Source organism: Poecilia reticulata, chromosome 13, assembly GCF_904066995.2.
Source record: "Poecilia reticulata chromosome 13, P_reticulata-male-v2, whole genome shotgun sequence".
Taxonomy (NCBI): Eukaryota; Metazoa; Chordata; class Actinopteri; order Cyprinodontiformes; family Poeciliidae; genus Poecilia; species Poecilia reticulata.
In genome coordinates, this window is record NC_088842.1 from 18,191,838 (window position 1) to 18,214,481 (window position 22,644).

Sequence of the window (22,644 nt, forward strand, 5' to 3'; positions counted from 1 at the left end):
GTTCTTGTCATGATGGGGGGTAGTTTACGAACCCACATGCGAGAACACAACCAGACAGGCAGTAAGGTTTACAATGATTTTATTGAAAGGTAAGGAGGTGAGTTCTGGAACTGCGGACCGGGTCGTCTGACTGTCAACAGGGGAGCACAGGGTTAGACAGAGAGCTGTGATGAGTTGAATGATAATGACTGAGGAGGGCTTACTTGGAAGGAGGATGAAGTAGATGTAGTGGAGTGAGAACGGTAAGTAATCCTGGAACGGTCAGGTGACTTCACCTGAGGTGACAGCCTGGAGCTAGATCTGTCGGAGGTTGTTCTCCGGGAACGGTGAGTAATTCTGGAACGGTCAGGTGACTTCACCTGAAGTGACAGCCTGGAGCTAGGTCTGTCGGAGGTTGTTCTCCGGGAGGGTTCGGGCGCGGGTCTCCTGACCCGTGGCGTCCCGAAGGGGAATCCACCGGAGACGGATCGACAACAGGGAGTAGTACGCACACACACTCGGGGTTGGCGACAGCCGGTAACACCGGCTTCGTCGAGGGAGGACACAGACGGGAGGATCTCACGAGGGGTGGCGTCTAGGCCGGTAATACCGGTAGCGTCGAGGGAGGACACAGAGGGAGATGATCCACGGAGGGAAAGGCACACTCACTCAGAAGCCAGCAACGATGGAACGAACCAGAGCAACGAGGAGGCGGCGGGAGAATCTGACGAGGAAACAACAGAGGTTAGATCCAAACAAAACTCAGAGGGCCTAGTTCTGGAACGTAGTGTTACCAATGCGAGCAAACACTCAGGCGGTGAGATGAAGTGGAGCCGCTGCTTATATCCACCGTCACACGCCTCCTCAACAAGCTGCAGGTGTGTGTACGGGTTGACCCAGGCGGCTTCTCAGGGGTGGAGAGGTGGTGCCCTCTGGTGGACACCAGGCGTAATGCCGGTTCCAACCAGGATGGAAGACAAACAAAGACTGACAAACAAAAAACATAACTGGGGAAACACGGATCCTGACAGTACCCCCCCCTCAACGGACGCCACCTGGCGGCCGATCAGAGGACGAGGGCTGAGAGTCCCAAAAATCTCTTATGAGGGTGCGGTCAACAATGAAGGAACCGGGAACCCAGGACCGTTCCTCGGGACCGTAACCCTCCCAGTCCACCAGATATTGGTAGCCGCGCCCACGTCGCCGGGAGGCGAGGAGCCGGCGGACAGAGAAGATCGGTTGACCATCTGTGTCAAGGGTGGGTGGAGGGGGCTCGGCCGGAGGGCAGAGCTCACTGGAGATGGAAGGTTTGATTTGGGACACGTGGAAGGTAGGGTGGACACGAAGGGAAGGGGGAAGGCGGAGCCGCACCGCCGAGGGTCCCACCAGCGCCAGGATCTCGAACGGGCCAATGAACCTGGGGGACAGTTTTCTGGACATGGACTTGAGAGGTATGTCATGAGTGGACAACCATACCTTTTGTCCGACGGAGTATGTCGGGGCAGGGGTCCGTCGTCGGTCAGCTCTCTTTTTATTGCTGGCAGATGTGTTATTGAGAGCTGTAATGGCGTCTTTCCAGATCTTGTGGGTCTTGCGGATGTGATGTTGAACGGAGGTGACCGAGGTATTATCTTCATCAGACGGAAGGAGTGGTGGCTGATAACCCAGAACTATCTCGAAGGGGGAGAGACCAGTGGCGGAGGAAATGTGGCTGTTGTGTGCGTACTCTACCCAATGAAGGAGTTGGGCCCAGTCATCGGGGTTGGAGGAGGTGAGGCATCGCAGGGTGGTTTCCAGTTCCTGGTTCATCCGCTCAGTTTGTCCATTTGTCTGGGGATGATACCCGGAACTGAGGGCCACTTTAGCCCCCAACGCGGAGCAGAACTGACGCCAGACCTGGGAAACAAACTGGGGTCCACGGTCGGACAGAATCTCCTGCGGGATACCATGGAGCTTGAACACATGTTTGAACAGTAGCTTAGCGGTCTGAGCAGCGGTGGGTAGTTTTCTGAGAGGTATGAGGTGACAAGCCTTGGAGAAACGGTCAATTATGGTGAAGATGGTGGTCATACCTTTGGAGCTGGGAAGTCCAGTGACGAAGTCGACTGCGATGTGGGACCACGGGCGTTTGGGTATAGGTAGCGGCTGTAACAGACCTGCGGGGGGTTGGTTAGATGATTTATTTCGTGCGCAAATGGCGCAGGCAGACACATATTCCTTGACGTCCTTGTGAATGGACTCCCACCAGAACCTACGGTTTATCAGCCCTACAGTGCGGCTGATGCCGGGATGGGCTGAAAACTTGGAAGCATGAATCCAGTGAAGAAAACGGGAACGGACTGCGGGAGGAACAAACAATTTTCCAGGCGGGCAGGACTCAGGAGGAGGTTCAGTACCTTGCGCCTGGCGGATTATGTCCTCTATCTCCCAGGTGACCACGCCTATGGTGCAGCTGGGAGGAAGGATAGGAACGGGAACATCCTCTGAGTCGTCAGCGGAATAGACTCGGGACAGAGCATCCGGCTTGGCGTTCTTGGACCCTGGGCGATAGGAGATAGAGAGGTTAAAACGTGAGAAAAATAGAGACCAGCGCGACTGGCGCGGGTTGGACCTCTTGGCCGTCTGGAGGTAGGAAAGGTTTTTGTGGTCGGTCCAAATGATTACGGGGTGTTCTGCTCCCTCGAGCCAGTGTCGCCACTCCTCTAACGCCAATTTGATGGCGAGCAGTTCTCGGTCCCCCACATTGTAGTTCTTCTCTGCGGGGGAAAGCCTGCGGGAGAAGAAGGCACAAGGGTGCAACTTATGGTCCTGACTGGTGGTTTGAGAAAGGACTGCCCCAACCCCAGTATCAGATGCGTCAACCTCGACCACAAACTGCTTACTGGGGTCGGGCTGGATGAGAACAGGGGCTTTAGCGAACCGGGATTTTAGCTCCAGAAAGGCTGCCTCGGCCTGTGGAGTCCAGGAGAAAACCCTTTTGGTGGAGGTGAGAGCCGTCAGGGGGGAAGCAGTCTGGCTGTAGTTGCGGATGAATCTTCTGTAAAAGTTCGCGAAGCCAAGGAAGCGTTGGAGTTGTTTGCGGGTCTGCGGCTGAGGCCAGTCCAGAACTGCTTTTACCTTGTCTTCCGCTGCCCTCACCTGACCGCTCTCGAGGACATAACCCAGGAAGGTGACTGATGGAAGGTGGAACTCACATTTCTCTGCTTTAACATAGAGTTTATTTTCCAGTAATCTTTGTAGCACCAGGCGGACGTGCTTCTGGTGCTCAACAAGGGACTTGGAATAAATCAGAATATCGTCCAAATAAACGAAAACAAAAACGTTAATGAAGTCTCTAAGCACATCATTAACGAGTGCTTGGAAAAAGGATGGTGCGTTGGATAACCCAAAGGGCATAACCAAGTACTCATAGTGGCCCATAGGAGTCTTAAACGCGGTCTTCCACTCGTCACCCTCTCTAATCCTGAGCAGATGATAGGCATTCCTGAGGTCTAGCTTAGAGAAAATGGTAGCCCCCTGGACGGGTTCGAATGCTGAGGAGAGGAGTGGTAGCGGGTACTTATTTTTGACGGTGATCTGGTTGAGTCCTCTGTAATCAATGCACGGTCTTAGGGATCCGTCCTTTTTCCCCACGAAGAAGAAGCCGGCCCCCAGCGGGGAGGAAGAGGCGCGTATGATGCCTGCGGCCAGGGACTGGTTGATGTAATCCTCCATGGTTTGCCGCTCGGCCCTGGAGATGTTATAGAGCCTGCTGTTCGGTAGAGGAGCCCCGGGCAGGAGGTCGATGGCGCAGTCGTAGGGTCTGTGGGGCGGTAAAGACAGAGCCTTGTCTTTGCTAAAAACCATCATTAAATCGTGGTACTCACTGGGTACGTCGGAGACATCTGGGGGATCCCCGTCAGCAGGGGTAGGACTCAAGCCCTGTACTGGAACGGCGGAACGGAGACAGGTGGAATGGCACCTGGTGGACCAGGAACCAACCCTACCTTCTACCCAATCGATGTGGGGGTTGTGAGTGTACAACCAATTGAAGCCCAAGATTATGGGTGAGCTGGATGTGGGGAAAACATAGAACATTATTTCTTCAGTATGATTACCAGATATGAGGAGACGGAGAGGTTTAGTCCGGTGGGTGACTTGGGGTAGGTTTTTTCCGTCCAAGGATGACACTCGTAGAGGTGCAGGTAACTGTTCTACCTCGACGGAGAACTGGCGCACTATATCAGTGCTAATCAGATTCTGCTCACACCCAGAGTCGATGAGGGCCGATAAGGGCAGAGAATCATGGTGAGAAAAAAGGGTGACTGGAATAATGAGGCGGGGTCTGGTCAAAGTTGGTTCCGGCAGCTTCCCCGCGCTTACTGCCGGACCTGTGAGTTTAAACGGAGAGGACAGTTAGCAATCATGTGGTTTGGTTCACCGCAGTAAATGCAAAGCTTAGAGCGTATCCTCCTCTGGCGCTCCTCAGGTGTGAGTCGGGTGTTTCCCAGTTGCATGGGTTCTGGCTCATGAGCGGGAGGAGGAGGTGGCAACCACTGCTGGGGTTCTGAGCGACTTCCGGCTCTGGAAACTCGGGGGGTTGAGCCCTGTCGGGCCCGTTCCCGTACCCTGGCACGGATACGATTATCTAGTCTTATGGCTAGGTTAATGAAATCGGTCAATGACTGAGGTTCATCTAGCGTGGCTAGCTCGTCCTTTATTTGCTCATCTAAACCGTGGAAGAAGGCACTTTTGAGTGCGGTGGCGTTCCAGCCTGAAGCGGCCGCTCTGATTCGAAAATCTATGGCGAAGTCTGAGACGCTTCTCCTACCTTGTTTGAAGCCATGTAGTTCTCTAGAGGCGGCCGTTCGTTCGGTTTCCTGGCAGAAAACCTGCTTAAATTCTGCCAGAAACTCAGGGTAGGTACATCCATAGTTTGCTGCCTCGGAAAATCGGGCTTCAGCCCACTCTAAGGCTCGGCCAGAAAACAGGGACAAAAGAAATGAAATCTTGGAGCTGTCGTGAGGAAAACTTTGTGGCGAATGGTTAAACACAATTGTACATTGTAGAATGAATCCCCGAACCTTGTTTACATCACCAGAAAATCTTTCGGGAGTAGCTGGGCGGATATCTGAAAACCCGGAGTGGGTAGGTGGATCGGGAGTTGCTGGAGGGACCGACGAGGACGTGGAGGGGTGATCTGAAACCTGTTGAGTTGAGTTCTGTAGGAAAGTAGAAAGTTCAGTTAATTGTCGGTTAGTTTCGGCTTGGCGGTTTCCCAGCTCTCTCAGAGCTGCGTCGTGGGACTGAATTAATGTATGTTGATCTGATAAAGCCCGTCTGATAGCGTCCGCGGAGGTCGTGAGTTGGCCTGAGTGTTCTGTCATGATGGGGGGTAGTTTACGAACCCACATGCGAGAACACAACCAGACAGGCAGTAAGGTTTACAATGATTTTATTGAAAGGTAAGGAGGTGAGTTCTGGAACTGCGGACCGGGTCGTCTGACTGTCAACAGGGGAGCACAGGGTTAGACAGAGAGCTGTGATGAGTTGAATGATAATGACTGAGGAGGGCTTACTTGGAAGGAGGATGAAGTAGATGTAGTGGAGTGAGAACGGCAAGTAATCCTGGAACGGTCAGGTGACTTCACCTGAGGTGACAGCCTGGAGCTAGATCTGTCGGAGGTTGTTCTCCGGGAACGGTGAGTAATTCTGGAACGGTCAGGTGACTTCACCTGAAGTGACAGCCTGGAGCTAGGTCTGTCGGAGGTTGTTCTCCGGGAGGGTTCGGGCGCGGGTCTCCTGACCCGTGGCGTCCCGAAGGGGAATCCACCGGAGACGGATCGACAACAGGGAGTAGTACGCGCACACACACTCGGGGTTGGCGACAGCCGGTAACACCGGCTTCGTCGAGGGAGGACACAGACGGGAGGATCTCACGAGGGGTGGCGTCTAGGCCGGTAATACCGGTAGCGTCGAGGGAGGACACAGAGGGAGATGATCCACGGAGGGAAAGGCACACTCACTCAGAAGCCAGCAACGATGGAACGAACCAGAGCAACGAGGAGGCGGCGGGAGAATCTGACGAGGAAACAACAGAGGTTAGATCCAAACAAAACTCAGAGGGCCTAGTTCTGGAACGTAGTGTTACCAATGCGAGCAAACACTCAGGCGGTGAGATGAAGTGGAGCCGCTGCTTATATCCACCGTCACACGCCTCCTCAACAAGCTGCAGGTGTGTGTACGGGTTGACCCAGGCGGCTTCTCAGGGGTGGAGAGGTGGTGCCCTCTGGTGGACACCAGGCGTAATGCCGGTTCCAACCAGGATGGAAGACAAACAAAGACTGACAAACAAAAAACATAACTGGGGAAACACGGATCCTGACAGTTCTGGGTTTGAATCCCGACCGCAGGTCATGTTTTCCCTGTGCACCCCTTGCACATTAATGCATGACACAAAAGCCAATATTAAATGAGATAAGTGTTTCACAAAACTTTATTGGCATTTCCATATTTATAAACTAGACAAAACTTTCCAACCGTTTTTTCCCTGTATATCAAGTCAGTCATAATTATTCCTGATAACTGTATTTCCCCATAAATGATGCTTAAGTTAAATTTTTTAGGCTCATTTCTGCTTTTTTAACTTCCTATATTTACATCTGTTTGTGCTTTTACGATGGTAGACATGAATCAAGGAAAGACAAGTAGACCTAAGGTACACAGCTCAAACCAGGTCAATGTTTACCAAGTCTTAAAGGGGTAGTTTTGGATTTCTGATTTCTTTGACTAACACTCCTGAAATTAAAATAGAAACGAGAAAGTTTAGCTAAAGTAAAACACTGCAGCTTCTTGGACTTTTCATAACACGATATGATGTTAAGCCCTAATTTTTTACCCCCTTACCCCCAACAACAACAAAAAGAAAATACACAACACAAGGTAAACAAGAAATACCATAACCGTAACAAACTTGGTAATAGTACATACAGTAAGTTATTTAGGGAGTGCCTGGTCACAATCTGTGAGAAAATAACATTGTATTTACACATGTAGGACTGGATGTTTGGTGATGTTTAGTTTAGGAACCACCCATATAAGTAACTATGTTACCTTCAGTTGTTATGAAATTCTGTATATATTAAATATGACTTAAAAGAAACTTAATGTAATGCCTTGAAATTAGGCCTCTTGTCTCTTTAAGAAGCTCTTGTTTTTTATGACACTTTGCTTTTAGGAAGTCATCATAACATCACTCCTCCATTAACCATTTAACATTAATTTTATATTTAATGCGAGCATGAAGATAATTACTTTCTAAGAGATTTTTTTTTATTCCAGAGAACTTGATGACTATTGATGAATATACTTTATGTACTTACTTAATTTTAAATAATGAAGCAGTTATAAATGTATTCATCAGTAAATTTAGTTGGTGTTTTTTTTTCAATGTTATTTTGTAAGATTAAAAAGTCTGTTTTCTAATTTGGTTTATTTTTAAGGTAAAACCATGTTTTCCTATTGTTACTTGTTAACAGTGAGTTCCTGTAAAGTTGAAGAAAGTTCAACACCAATTACTTTAAAGACCTTTTTATCTATCACAGAGTTATTTTCTATTGCTTAACCTTTGGGTGCAGTACAAAATCTGCTATTTCAGCTATTTCTTTGTGTCTGAAAACAGTTGGTCCTGTTCAGGCCAATTTACTCTTATCAGTCTACAATCCCCAGCAAGTTATCTTGTTAGAGTGGTGCAATTGGAAACCAGTTAATAAGATGTCACACACAGTTTTTCTGTTTTGCAGTCCACTGGTTTTTAAGTAAACTTCCTGCTCCAGCTCCCTATTTTTTTTTTCCATTCTCTCTTCCATGAACTGGAAGCGAGAATATTTCTCTCTTCCAGTTAAAGTGAGATTTATGCTTATATAATGCCAACATTTTGTATTTTCACTATGCTTTCACTGTGGAGGATAAAGAAACCAGAACGTTTCAGACCATCCTGATTGCTAGGCCGGTGCACATGTTGAGAAGGGCTGAGCTAAGAATTCAAAGAATTTTCTCCTTTGAATTCACTCCTCCATTAACCACAGTTAATGAGCAGGCTTGTTTATCACCACATTTTTCTCCAAAACTGGCAACAAATATTTTGTAGACAGATTTATCACTGACTCATAAGCACATATTTTACATTTGAAATTATGGTTTGAAATATTTACAGTTTGAAATCAGATAGATGTGAAGTACATGTAAGAGTGACAGACAGAAAGAGCATGACATCAACCAATATTCTTCTCTCTGACACCATGATTGGATATTTGCTATCGCTTTGCTCCAGGCTTTTACTCGAGAAATGAATTAAATGGGTTTTTTTTTTTTTACCCCTGTCTTTTTTTCATAACTTCTGGGCTCATCCTTCATAACAGCATATTGATATTAAAGGGGCATGGGTGGAATTAACTTGTATGTTTGGGGTTACATTTCACAACACAGCCTATTCTGATGATGCCAGAATGAGAGACACTCACTCAAAGGCCCCCATCAAATTCCTGTCATTTCTTCCTTTAACCACCTAATCCCTGATGGTGCGCAGTTAGGATGGAGACGAGGCGGTTCCACATCTCTAACAAATTGCTTCCTTCATATCTCTCTAGTTTTGTATGTCTGTCTCTGTCCTACCTCCATCTGTGCAATCGTCCAACCATACTGCTCCTACATGACAAAACTCCATGGACCCCATGCATACAGGCTGATGTCCACTTTAAGGTTTACTTGCAGGCTGAAAGACACACAAAAAAACGAATAAAGCTGAACAAGTTGCGTCAACAGAACTGATTCCTGCCTATCCAGTGAAGATAAAAATACCAGTAAATCTGACTGATTCCTGTGTTACTAGCTTAATTACTTTATTTTTAATCAAAATAATTTGACTTTAAAAGCATATATATGACAGCAGCACTGATATAGTATCTCTCCACAACTATAATCTCAGAAATAAAATTTTTCCATAACTGAAAAGAAGGGGCATCACACAAAATATATAATTATTATTTCTAGCAGCATCTATAAAGAAATTAACAGTCAACGTCACGTTGTGTCAGCAGCCACTCTGCTGTGCATGTCGCTTTCAGGGCTCAGGCAAGAATATATTATTCTAACTATTTAAAATATTTACAATTAAGCTAATACAATAATTTACATCTTGCCACCAGTGCAGATCACCTCTCTTTGTCCCGCGCAGCTTCCGTGTGCAGCTTTTTGCCATCTACATTTGTGAGAGATTTTATTTTCAGCACATCGTCTCTGTAGCACCGTCTCCTTTTTAACCTGCTGCATTTTAAATTTCTGATGGCTTAGTTTATCCACCTTCATGGATGCAGCTGTTTCCTCGTTTTCCCTCTAATTGTTACCAAACAAATGGCACCGGAACAGGGGTTTCCTAAACCCTATTTGTTTCTATTTTAAAAAACACAGCATTTATATCTAGCTTGCATAGGACAAATAAAAATACTATAATTTCTTCCTAGTTTGGCCACATTTAGAGGGAAAATGAAGATGTAGCTGCATCCATCAAGGCAGGTGATAAACTAAGCCTCGTTGATCAGAAGGCCCAAAATATTAAGTTCAGTGGAAATTTTGGTATTTTAAAGACAAAATGAAAAATTAGTTTAAATAGTGATGCTTCATAATAAAATGACTTGAGTAAAAGTAAAAAGTTCAGCATAGTAAGAGTATTCCTAAAAGTTAATTTGAGTTTCAAAAAGTTACTCAACTATATTTGAGTAAATGTAATTAGTCACTCTTAAACTCTGCCCTTCTGAGGGAACAGGAGAAGGAAATGTTAAGGAAATAAATTAATTTTATTTTGATACTAAACATCGTTTCAATTAACAAATGAATTATAACACCCAGAACATATTCTGTTATGTTTATTCAAGGGTGAAGGAACAGAATGACTGTGGAGATTCTGGCTGAGAAGGACCAGGGCTGACAGTGAGGAGAACCGTCTGCACTGTGAGCAGCACCAGAACTCCTGATGGATCTCCTTCAGAAAGAACCAGAGAGATGGCCGACCTCCACAGAGAAGAGTTCACCCAAACATTAGAGGAAAAATGAATGCTGGTGCTCAACAGAGCAGCCTCTTTTCTTAAACCCAACACACACAGGGTGTTGTGGCCCTGATTAAAAACCTGCTAACTTCAATTTAACTGAAACACAGAACATCCAGAAATGTGATGAACTTCAGCTATAAAGTGGAAATGACACAGTGAGATGAAAACATTTGTCTATATCACTCTGTTATACAGGACATTAACATTTTACATTTTAAAGTGTTTGTTCCAGAGCACCTGATACAAATGATAGCATTAACTCATCCATCAGACATTTACTGAGGCCTGAAACATGCAGGGCAGACGACCTGAGGACTGACTGGTTAAACTATTTCACTGATACTTCAGATTGCAAATTTCCAATTGAAGGCATCTGTAAATGAACACAATCATTATTCAATAAATCAAGCTGTGTAAAATAACTGCTAGGGTTGCTATTAAGAACCCAATATGTCATGTTTGTTCATTTCTACGTTGTCGTACATACAAGGTACTCCACTCACTGTTTAGCTTCATGTTGAAGAATCTTCAGTGTAATGAAACCAAAAAATAAAACGGGTCCAAAACTTTCAATCTGTATTCTATTTTTGTAGCTTTGTTCTATTAAGATTGTTTCGTTTATTTTAAGCCACAAACAAACGATCATTTTATTGTCTCTGGGACGTGAAAACATGAGATTTGATTAAATTAGAACTTCACAGATTAGAAGGAACACAGATTTCATAATAAAACATTTTGTTTATTCAAAACGGTAAAATACAGACGGTTCATGCACATCAATGGTATAAGAACAGCCACATTTTTTTAAATGAATGTGTCACCAGTGCATTTGGCCGAGTGTTTCTGCTCCAGAAAGGTGAAGGTCTCTGGTCATCCTGAAGCTGTGAGCCCACTGGGAGTCTGAAGGGAAACACTGAGACCAGAGGCCTGCAGGATGGACTGCATCTGAAAACATACATGATGGAAACATTAATGAATGTACTGCACCAAAAAGCTGTACTTTTGACCTGGTGGCGATGGTACCAGTTATGGTAGATCTGAACTTTGGTTTGATAACCTAAATATGAGAAGCTTCAGACTGACAGGAGTTGGGTTAAAGCCACATCTTGTGAAGTTGGGATATTTTTCCTCCAACAGGATCCAGAGGAATCGCAACAAACCAGAAGTTGGACTAGAATTTATTTCAATGTCATTTGTGAATGTCAGCTTCTCATTTTCAACAGTGCATATGCATGTGGGCCACACTTGGCACACTTCAGGGATGTAACCAAGAGAGGCAAAGATTGTAGCAGGAGTTCAGCTTGAATTCAGCTTTTATCCATTCTCCATTCTGTACCCTCACTAAAGGTCACTGTATTCAGGTTGTCTGTTTACAAAGGTAAAACAAGGCGATCGACTCTAAACCTCTCCTACCTTTTTACTGTCTTTAATCAACCTGTTGGGCCATTAATTTGAAGACGTTTTGTTGATTTTATCCTTAATAAGATGTATTGGATCAGAGGACGTGCTGGTCTCAACATCCTGGAGACGTTCAGTTTGTCACCTACTGCCGAGATCAACTCAAAACCTCCCGCGATCGTAATTGAGCCCTATTGATTAAATATGACTGTAGTTGGAAAACAAACATCAGCGGTAGCTTAACGTGTAACGTCTGGGCAACCGGAGGATCCTGGACGGACAGCAGCGGTGCAGGTCTGAAAGATGGCCTCCGATGAAGATCTCCAAGGCTTGCCACTCTCATTCTTTCAGCTCGATGCTCCGTAGAGCTGCCTCTGGATATTGCAGTTCACTTACGATGTACAGTAAAGTATGCTCCTTATAGTTCAGTGTTTCTCAACCTTTATAGGCCCAGCGCCCCCCTAGCCTTTATCCAGGTCCCTCAGCGCCCCCCACCAAAGAATTTGCAGGCTACTTTGCACTGACCATTATTTTATCATTAATATAACTATCACTATTGTAGATGTTTTGATTTTTATGCTTGTTTCTGTATTTATCATCAAAAATAATTTCCCAGAGAACAAAAAAGCCATGGGAATAGATATTATTTTCACAGGCGTCTACGAAAACAACTTAAAATTGGCAGGCCTAACAGCAGCCAATCAGAGTGGAAACAATATTCTTATTCTTTGCCATTTTCTAGTTGTTAAATATTCCACCAAATGACCAGATAAAAGATGTTCAACATGCCAGTTTAAACTTTGAACTATTTGCAAAGGACTGATCTCTGCAACATTAAAACATGGACAGAACTGTAACTACATTAATCATAACTCTTCTTCTCTTCAATGTTTCTGTGCTGCCTTCAGGGGAATGGGACATCAGAGAATCAACCATAAAATGTCACCCACATGGCATTTATTGTGCAAACCATAGCTTTCAGAGGAAAAACAAAAGTTTCAGGTCCCTTTAATGCCATACAAATATGAGACAGAAACATGGATTATATCTTTATATAGACCTGCCTATTGATTTATAGATTAATAGTTTTACTGGACAGAAATTACAAAGAACAAATCTGGTTCTTAATCAAATCCTAATGAGTCAAATTGAAAGTGTCATGGAGTCATCAGCCTCATGACGTTAACACTGACATGAAAAATAATATTGAAGAAATAAATATATCAAATCTAATTAAAAACATAAAAATAAGTGATACAGACTATAAAGTTAAATAACGTAAGATATATTTATTCTCGGTACTAGATGTGGTCTCAACAAACCCATGGCACTTCATTATTATTTTACCTTTCATGTGGAAATAGTGTCTGTTTATTCTTGCCATACAGTCCTCTGTATTAAGTATTGCTAGAAAGGTCTTGCCATACCACTTTATTCCTTGTATTTTTTTAAGTATTTTTAAATTGAATTGATACATGGGTCAGCATATTTAAATATTAGTGGGGACTACTGATGTTAGGGCTATTGGTCGGCAGTCATTCAGGCCTGTCACTGTAGAGATTTTAGGGACAGGGACAATAGTGGTGGTCTTTAAGCGGGAGAGGACAGGTGACAGTAACAGTGAGGTGTTGAAGATGTCTCAGACAGTTGATGTACACATTCCCTCAGAACCTCAGCCTTGGTGATATATTACCAGTTGTACTGTCTCCAATGGCCATCAGCTAAGCACAGCTGCATTCAGCCTTAAAGTTTGTTTTCATTCAAAATTCAGCAGTTTTCTAGTTGTTCTGCTGAGGTAGTGACATCAATTTGTGACATCACGCGAATTGATGTCACAAAGAGAATTGATGTCACTCTTATGGAGCAAGCTGCACCGTCATAACCATTGCAAAAGTCAAGAGAAGGAGAAGGATTGTCAACAATTTCTAGCTAACGGACCAACAATGAGTGAGAGCAGTAAGCCATCGTCTTACTTAGCTAGAGAGACAAAGAAACTCGAAGGCATCTTGAAAGAATTCGGCAAGTTGTCTATTGAGGGAAAGACTTTGACTAAATTCAATGAAGAGCTCAAGATTAAAAAGGAAAAGGCTGCATATGAAAACGACAAGCTGCTTAAGGAGAAAGAAGAAGAATTTAAAAAACTACTCAAATTAAACAAAATTTTAAATGAGGACAATACCACCCTGGAGCAGAGAAACACTGCCCTGGAGAAGGAAATCACTGCTCTGGAGCAGAGAAACACCGCTCTGGAGCAGAGAAATACCGCTCTGGAGCAGACAAACACCGCCCAGGAGCAAACAGACAACACTCTGGAGGAGATAAATGCCACCCAGGAGCAGATAAACCACACCCTGGAGCAGAATAACAACACCCAGGAACAGAAAAACACCACCCTGGAGCAGAAAAAGACCACTCTGGGGCATAAAAACAGCAACATGATGCTTAGAAACATCAACCTGGAGCAGAGTATCACCGAAGTGCAGGAGAAATACAAGACCCTGGAGAAGGAAAAGATCACCCTGGAGCAGAGAAACACCGCCCTGGAGCAGACAAACATCGCCCAGGAGCAGATAGGCAATGCTCTGGGGGAGGTAAACGCCAACCTGGTCCAGACAAACGACGCTCTAGAGCAGAGACTCTCCAAAGTGGAGCAGAAATACATGACCATGAAGCAGAGAAACACCACCCTGGGGCCGAGAAATGTCAACCTGGTGCAGAGAAACGCCGTACTGGGGCAGAGAAACGCCGTCCTGGAGAAGAGATGCACTGCCCTGAAGCATAGAAATGCCGTTCTGGAGCAGAGAAATGCCCCCCTGGAGCAGAGAAACACCATCCTGGAGCAGATAAACGCTGCCCTGGAGAAGGAAAAGACCGAACTGGAGCAGAATTACACCGAACTGGAGGAGGATTACAAAGATCTGCTGGAGAAAACCAATGAGCTGCTAGAGAAACACAGCATCCTCAGACAGAAAAACAACATCTTGGAGGAGGAAAACGATGCCCTGAAGGTCAATCGCATCGTCCTCCAGCAGGAAAGCCTCGCCTTGCAGCAGCAGAACACTGCCTTGGAGCAGCAAAACACTGCATTGGAGCATATAATGACTGAACTGCAGCTTGAAATGGAAAGGCTGAGGGACATAGAGGAGCAGCAGAACCAGCTTCCATCTGAAGAAGAAACCCACGAAGACATCCAGTCGGTTACAGACCAGCCACAGGAGCAGCCATCTGTATTCAGACGAGTGGTCAGGGGCTTCACTAATACACTTGTGAAAATGTATAAAACAGGCACACTGAGGTATTGGGTTCAACTTTAGTATAAAGAAGTGTCATGAGAGCCCAAGCCTCATGCTTGATTGTCGGTGGCAGAAAAGTTTGAGGCAGCAGGACTGCTGTGTCAGCGGAGCTTGACACTTGGGGGCTGATGGTGGAAGAGCTAATCACTTGAAAGATGTTGGAGGGAGAGCTTGAGGCCCGCAGGACTGCGGTGCTATGGGAACTTCACTCCAACGAACTCAGGTCATTGTGATGATTGAATGAATTATGTTTATGTCCACTAGGTGGCAAGCATGCGTTTATGTGAATGCATAAATGTAAAGCATAGAACACAGAAGAAGACAGTTACATTTTTTAATATTGAAAAAGCATATGAGATGCTTTGGAAGGAGGGCTTATTAATTAAGATGGATAAAAATGGGAATAAAAGGGAAAATGTTTAATTGGATTAAGGATTTTTTTAAAGAATAGAACGATAGAAGTAAGAGTTGGGGTAAATTGTTCAAATATTTATGCTATACAAAATGGAACTTCAGAAGGTAGTGTATGTAGTCTGTATCTTTTTAATATAATTATTAATGATATTAGTAAAGCATTATATGCAGATGATGGGGCATTATGGGTGAGAGGAGGCAATATTAGTATTTTAAAAAATAGAATGCAATCAGCAATTAATAAGGTTGAAACAGGGTCACATGAATGGGTGTTTCATTTGTCTGTTGAGAAGACACAAGTAATATGTTTTTCAAAGAAAAGGGTTAATCCTACAGTAGATCTTAGGTTATATGGGCAAAATTTAAAGCAGGTAAATATCGTAAGGTATCTAAGTGTAAGGTTTGATGAAAAGCTTTCATTTAAAATGCATACAGAAGATTATTGATAAATGTAAAAAAGGGTATTAATATATTGAGATGGGGCTGCACAGTGGCGCAGTTGGTAGAGCTGTTGCCTTGCAGCAAAAAGGTTCTGGGTTCGATTCCTGGCCCCGGTCTTTCTGCATGGAGTTTGCATGTTCTCCCTGTGCATGCGTGGTTTTTCTCCGGGTACTCCGGTTTCCTCCCACAGTCCAAAAACATGACTGTCAGGTTAATTGGCCTCTCCAAATTGTCCCTAGTTGTGAGTGTGTGTGTGTGTGTGTGTGTGTGCGTGGTTGTGTGTCCTGTGTGTCTCTGTGTTGCCCTGCGACAGACTGGCGACCTGTCCAGGGTGACCCCGCCTCTCTCCCGAAACGTCAGGTGGAGATCGGCACCAGCAATCCTCCTGACCCCACTAAGGGACAAGGGTGTAAAGAAAATGGATGGATGGATATATTTGTCAGGCAATGATTGGGGGCATCAAGTACATCTTTAAAGAGAATGAATGATGTTTTAATTCGCTCTGTGTTGGACTATGGATGTATCGTTTACAAGTCAGCTGCAAATTTATTGTTAGTCGATTTAGATAGAATACAAACTAAAGCGCTCAGAATATGTTGTGGGGCTTTCAGAACATCTCCAATTCCTGCTCTTCAGGTTATTACTGGAGAAATGCCACTGGACTTAAGGCGGATGAAAATGTCAGCAAATTATTGGTTAAATTTACATTACTCAACAGGTATTTAGAGAATGTTGGGAGTATGGTCATAACATAAGGAGTTTTGGATGGGATGAAAATATTCATGCACATCATTTGGGGATAAATTATATAGCATGCTGTAAAACTGGAAGTAAATCTAAAATTGCTCCATGGATATTTGAAATGCCAATAGTAAATTTAGAAACCAAAAAAATAGAACAGTCTTGTGGAGGTTTGTATCAAATTATTCAGCAGTATTTAGAAATAATGTATGAAAGTATGACACAAATGTATACAGATGCATCTAAAGAGGAAAATGGTAAAACAGGAGTAGCAGTATATATTCCTAAACAAAAAGTTTTTATAAAAAGAAGAACAGATAATTTATCAATTTTTTCAGCAGAAATGTTGGCAATTATTTTGGCATTGCAATGGGTGGTGGAGGTAAAGCCCAGAAATGTATCTGTTCAGATTCAATGTCTTGCCTAACTAGTATTATCAGTGAAAAATCTGAAAGCCGTCAAGATCTTTTAGATCAGTGTTTCTCAACCTTTATAGGCCCAGCGCCCCCCCTAGCCTTTATCCAGGTCCCTCAGCGCCCCCCACCAAAGAATTTGCAGGCTACTTTGCACTGACCATTATTTTATCATTAATATTACTATCACTATTGTAGATGTTTTGATTTGTATGCTTGTTTCTGTATTTATCATCAAAAATAATTTCCCAGAGAACAAAAAAGCCATGGGAATAGATATTATTTTCACAGGTGTCTACAAAAAATTTAATGAACATTCAAGTTAAAATTGTTAGGCCTAACAGCAGCCAATCAGAGTGGAAACAATTATTCTTATTTTGTGCCATTTTCTAGTTATTAAATCTTGCACAAAATGACCAGATAAAAGATGTACAACATGCCAGTTTAAACTTTGATCTATTTGCAAAACGACTGAGCTCTGCAACATTAAAACATGGATAGAACCTTAACTACATTAATCATAGCTCTTCTCTTCAGTGTTTGTCAGTTTCTGGTGGTGCAGCTCTGTGCTGCCTTCAGGAGAATGGGACATCAGAGTATAATCCATAAAACTTCACCCACATGGCATTTATTGTGCAAACCAAAGCTTTCAGTGGAAAAACTAAAGTTCCAGGTCCTTTTAATGCCATACAAATATGAGACAGAAACATGGATTATATCTTTATATAAACTATTGATTTATAGATTAATAGTTTTACTGGACAGAAATTACAAAGAACAAATCTGGTTCTTAATAAAATTCTAATGAGTCAAATTGAAAGTGTCGTGGAGTCATCAGCCTCATGACATTAACATGAAAAATAATATTGAACAAATAAACATATCAAATCTAAATAAAAACATAAATAAGTGATCAGTTCTTTACTGTTATGGTCTGTAAGATATATTTATTCTCAGTTCTAGATATGGTCTCAACAAACCCATGGCATTTCAACAATATTATTTTACCTTTTATGTGGAAATAGTATCTGTTTCTTCTTGCCATACAGTCTCTGTATTGATTATTGCTCGAAAGGTCTTGCCATACCAGCTTATTCCTCTGTATTTAATTTTGTTTCTTAGTTTATTCTTGCATTTTGTTCTTCATTCATTTCCATTTAGTTTCATTTTATTAGTATTATCCTCTCTTGGTTTATTGCTATGTCCACTTTAGTTTCTTTCCTGTTGCTACATTTATTTTATCGTTTATTGACGCTCACCATCAGTAATCTCATCACCTGCTGCGCCGCCTAATCGTCATGTGTTTCACATCATGTGTTGATTTTTTCACTGTTCAGTGTCGGATTCTCTGTTTTTATGCCATAATTCACATCTAGTTCGTGGCTCCGTTTTATGTCCCGCTTCTCCTGTTTCAGAGTTTTGCGCAATGTGCGCGTCTTTTTTTAAGCCCCTAAGGTGCAGAGCGGTCGGGAAGAGAATCGATGGGGAAAAGGCAGACTGACATAAACCTTTTAAAACAACGGAAACAATTTCTGCATTCTGATTATTGAAATTTAAAAGTGCTGTGTTGTTCTATCACCCCCGTTTCATACCGGACCACTTACAGCACCGTGTTAACGCTATAAAATGAAGGTTTCACCCATGGAGGGATTTCTTTATTTCTTTATTTAAATGGGTTCATTTTTCAGAGGGATACACAGTGAGGGTATCATGATTTTAGCTAACAGTAGCAGGAGAACGGAGCTGCGCCAAGAAGCTAACAGAAGCTACAAACACTGAATAGAAGAAGAGCTGCCATCGATACAAGCATGGTTTATTGTTACACAATACAGTTTTACCAAGTTGCTCAAAACTTTACACCTTTACATTTAAGGTGTAAAGTTTACCTTCGGCCAAACGCCCCCCAAAGACATCCCAGGCCCCCCTTTTGTAAAAATGTCCGCCAGCGCCCCCTGCCGTCCTCTGAACGCCCCTGGGGGGCGGTACCGCCCACGTTGAGAACCGCTATTATAGTTGGATCACAGCTGGTAGCTACGAAGGTGTCCCGAACATTCAATCGTAAGCCAACTTCAGCGGCCGCTTCGTTCAAACTATAAAAACTCCCCGACGGTGAAGCTCTGAGTCCATGAGAGCCGCCAACTGAAACACGTTCTGTCTGAGCGGCCACACGAGAACTAAAGTCAGGAGTAATAACACTATTTTCTAATGAAGTTAACGAGCTTCAGCTTATTGATAACCCGTTAGTAGGTCGCCATCTTTCTTGAAGCAAAGTATGGGTGTGACGCTAACCAACCAATTGGGGAAGTTGTAGCCTGATGACGTGTCTCTCCTCATTTGCATTTATTTTTTTCCTAAGTTTTGCGGGGAAATAGAATGTGATAAATAAGAAAATAAGGAAATACTAAATGAATAAGGGGAATTGGAAAATGGGAAAAGTAAAGATTTTTCAAACAAATGTTGAATGAAAAATAGATAAAAGAAAATTGGGTAAATAAAAAAGGGATATATGAGAAATTGATTAATGAAACTGGGAAATAGAAAATCGGGTTAATGGAAAAAGGAAATCAAAAATGGTTAAATTAAAAAATAGATTAATGAAAAATGGGTAAATAGATAAAGGGATAAATGAAAAATGGACAAATGAAAAATAGATTAATGAAAAATAGATAAATGAAAAAGAGAAATAGAGAAATTGATAATCTGAAAAATAAATAAATGAAAAAATTGGGTTAATGAAAAAGCTAAATTAAAAAATGGTTAAATGAAAAATAGATTAATGAAAAGTGGGTAAATGGATAAAGGGATAAATAAAAAATAGATAAATGAAAAAGAGAAATTGGGAAATTGATAATATGAAAAATAAAGAAATGAAAAATTGGGTTAATGAAAAAGCTAAATTAAAAAATGGTTAAATGAAAAATAGATTAATGAAAAGTGGGTAAATGAAAAATAGATAAATGAAAAAAGGGAAATTGAGAAATTGATAATATGAAAAATAAATAAATGAAAAATTGGGTTAATGAAAAAGCTAAATTATTTATTTAACAAATTATTTATTTATTTCACTCATTTTCTTCATTTTTTGATTTATTTTACTCATTTTTTATTTATTTTACCCATTTATTTATTTATTTAATTTTGGCTGAAATGGCTCTCCATAGTTGCGATGGAGTTGCTAAGACAACAAGAAACATTCTGCATGCTCAGAACTAGCTCTCCTCTCTTTCTATCTAATTTGAAAACAATATAAGTACACTACAAGTATTACTCGACCACTATTATTATTTTTTTTTGAGTACTCTACATCCTCTCAGTAATACTAAGATAAATTGTGGTATTTGAACTAGCAAAATTAGCTTAGCTGATGTAGCTTTTATCTGCAAGCTAAGACGGACATAGCCTATGTGTATGTTACTACATGTACTTACTGTGCCAGTCACCAGAACCTTGTAAATTATGTGAAGAGGTCGCACGCCCTTCACAAATTTGTTTAAACGCAAATTGTATGCATCCATGAGTTCCAGGCATAACGCTCCCCCATGCCATGCACTCTTCCTGTTTATAAGCAATGATCATGGATCTTACCACAGGGGCCGTGTTTCATTGGCTAATGCCCATTTTACATCACAGCGCAGCTACCACGAGCGTGACCATCTCACAAACGCAAGCTACTGTAGTAAATACATGCTTATGTACATTATGGACTAGCAGACCGGCAGAAAGTTTTTGCGTCAGGACTCAATAAAGAATGGTTCTCCACTGTCAGTGGGGTATCTGCACAGGCAATGTCAGGTATCCTGATCGTGTTTGTGGAACTAAAATTCAGATTTTCAAAATCTGAAACGGAATGTCTTGCTTGGATTAAAGCTTGTGCACGAACGCATTTGCAGCTCAACCGTCATAGGATCAATAAGAACAAAGGAGCGTCTACTGGTGTAAGTATTATTGCTTTGCTTTCTTTGTGTTTAGTGAATGAAAAAAAGAAAGTCAATAATAAACACATCCATTAAGAAAACATTTTAGCCAAGTACAGCATAATGGCAGTACCGATACAACTTCTCCACCTTGAAGCCTGTCCGTTACACAGTCTTACGTTAGCTGAACAGATCAATATGCAATGTGTACCATATCTGACATACATTAAAGATTTTATTTTACCTGAAAAGGCTTTTTACTAAACTGTAATCGTGTTAGCCACGCTAGCACAGAGTACCGTGTATAAGACCTAGGCACATTCGAACCCTTTAAACCATGAATGCCCGACTTACCCAGCCTTGCAAGAACAATAGGCGTCAGTGATCTTGTCCACAGCTATATTTATGCTGAGGGTGTGAGGATCTGCTGTTTTCCTCATCGACCGGTAGCTTTTCCCTGTGACTCGCACAATGTTGGAGGCATCGCGTGGCTAAAACACCTTGATGTCATCCAAAAAAGATGACATGGACTTGTTGGTTCCCTTGTCCATTATCGTGGCTGATATTTTGTGAAAATCCGGCAGAAATGCCACACTAATCAACTCAGAAATACTCTGCAGAGTCAGTCAAAATGAAAAATGCCATGTTTACACATAGAAGCTAAGAACCGCGAGGCTTTGCTTGTGAGACATGTAGTCAAGTGGGACTTTCGAGGGGCGTTTCTGGGCGGAGCTTGGTAAAGTCCATAGAGATCGGAGGCAGCTTGTCCACATTGACTGACCTGTTATCTATCCCATAAGGGTTGATCAGTACAGCAGCGATTTTGTTGATTTCTCTTGCACATTGGTCGAGACTCATATGGTTCCTCTATGGTTTGTATCGTATAGGTTGTAGCACTTGGTACAACTTCGTCACAGCCTGGTTCGGTCAACCTCCCCTTCAACCCACGCACACGCACACACACACCCACACACCGATGTTGTCGCCATAAAAAGTCTCCAACAATACAGAGAAAGAGTTGCTAGATTTACAATACAGTAGTTGTTGTTTTGAAAAAATGATAAATATAGAGACAAAGTGGCTTCTTTAGTCCTGATCACAACATACCATAATTAAATTTAGAGCAGGCAAACATGGCCGACAGTGTGGCAATAGCGATAGTTTGTGGACTTGTTTTAAGCAATAAAAGACTTAGCAAAAAGAAAAAGCCTTTGGAATGCTGAATCCATGTTTCGTTCTGGTTCTGGGGATGCTGAGCAGATCAGAATCATATATATATATATATATATATATATATATATATATATATATATATATATATATTGCTTCTTTGTGTGCTTTGGAGTTTCTGTGCTGATTTTTTTTTTATTAGCTCTTGAATTGCTACAAAATAAAGCTGTATATGTCCCTCAGCCCACTGGCTGCAATGTTGACACCTTGAGATGCCATGAGACCTAAATTCTGAACATCATGGCATGGAGTGCATCCCAGTTTTCCATGTCTGGCATGTCTGTTCATTTTAGCCTTTAATATTGATCCTGTGTCCAGACAGAGGGATAATCAGTAGCCTAGCATCATGACCTGTTTGTTCTGAAGATCCTGCAGCTTCCACTTCTCTTCCTAACATGGCGCCTCCTCACCCTGACTCTCATACTGATAGGAGGAACCACAGAGCTCTGTTAGGTTAAAGCTCATCTTCTGAAGTTGGGATATTTTTCCTCCAACAGGTTCCAGAGGAATCACCTCAAACCAGATGATGGACTGGATTTTATTTCAATGTCATTTGTGAATGTTAGCTCCTCATTTTCAACAGTGGAGCTATAAAGGATGAAAAAGGTTAATATTTTGGAGAAAGTCTCATCAACATCAATATTTCCACTAAATAAGAGGCAAAAAACAAAATTTGTTTGATAAAGGAAAATCCTCTCAGACTCTGAATCCAACAACACCAAATTATTTTTTAAAT

At 42.5% G+C, this 22,644-nt stretch overlaps 2 long non-coding RNA genes across 2 annotated transcripts in view; one reads left to right on the forward strand and one right to left on the reverse strand.

Moving 5' to 3' along the window:
• Nucleotides 1–10,637, forward strand: part of LOC145554599 (uncharacterized) — a 35,644-nt gene extending 25,007 nt beyond the window's left edge. Inside the window, exon 2 of the long non-coding RNA XR_014090592.1 lies at nucleotides 9,891–10,637. This is a non-coding gene — a long non-coding RNA (uncharacterized LOC145554599). The remainder of the gene's footprint in view (nucleotides 1–9,890) is intronic.
• Nucleotides 1–21,651, reverse strand: part of LOC145554598 (uncharacterized) — a 91,355-nt gene extending 69,704 nt beyond the window's left edge. The window contains exons 1-2 of the long non-coding RNA XR_014090591.1: nucleotides 20,193–21,651; nucleotides 8,632–8,731 (exon numbers count right to left, since the gene is read on the reverse strand). This is a non-coding gene — a long non-coding RNA (uncharacterized LOC145554598). The remainder of the gene's footprint in view (nucleotides 1–8,631; nucleotides 8,732–20,192) is intronic.
• Nucleotides 21,652–22,644: the final 993 nt, after the last annotated feature.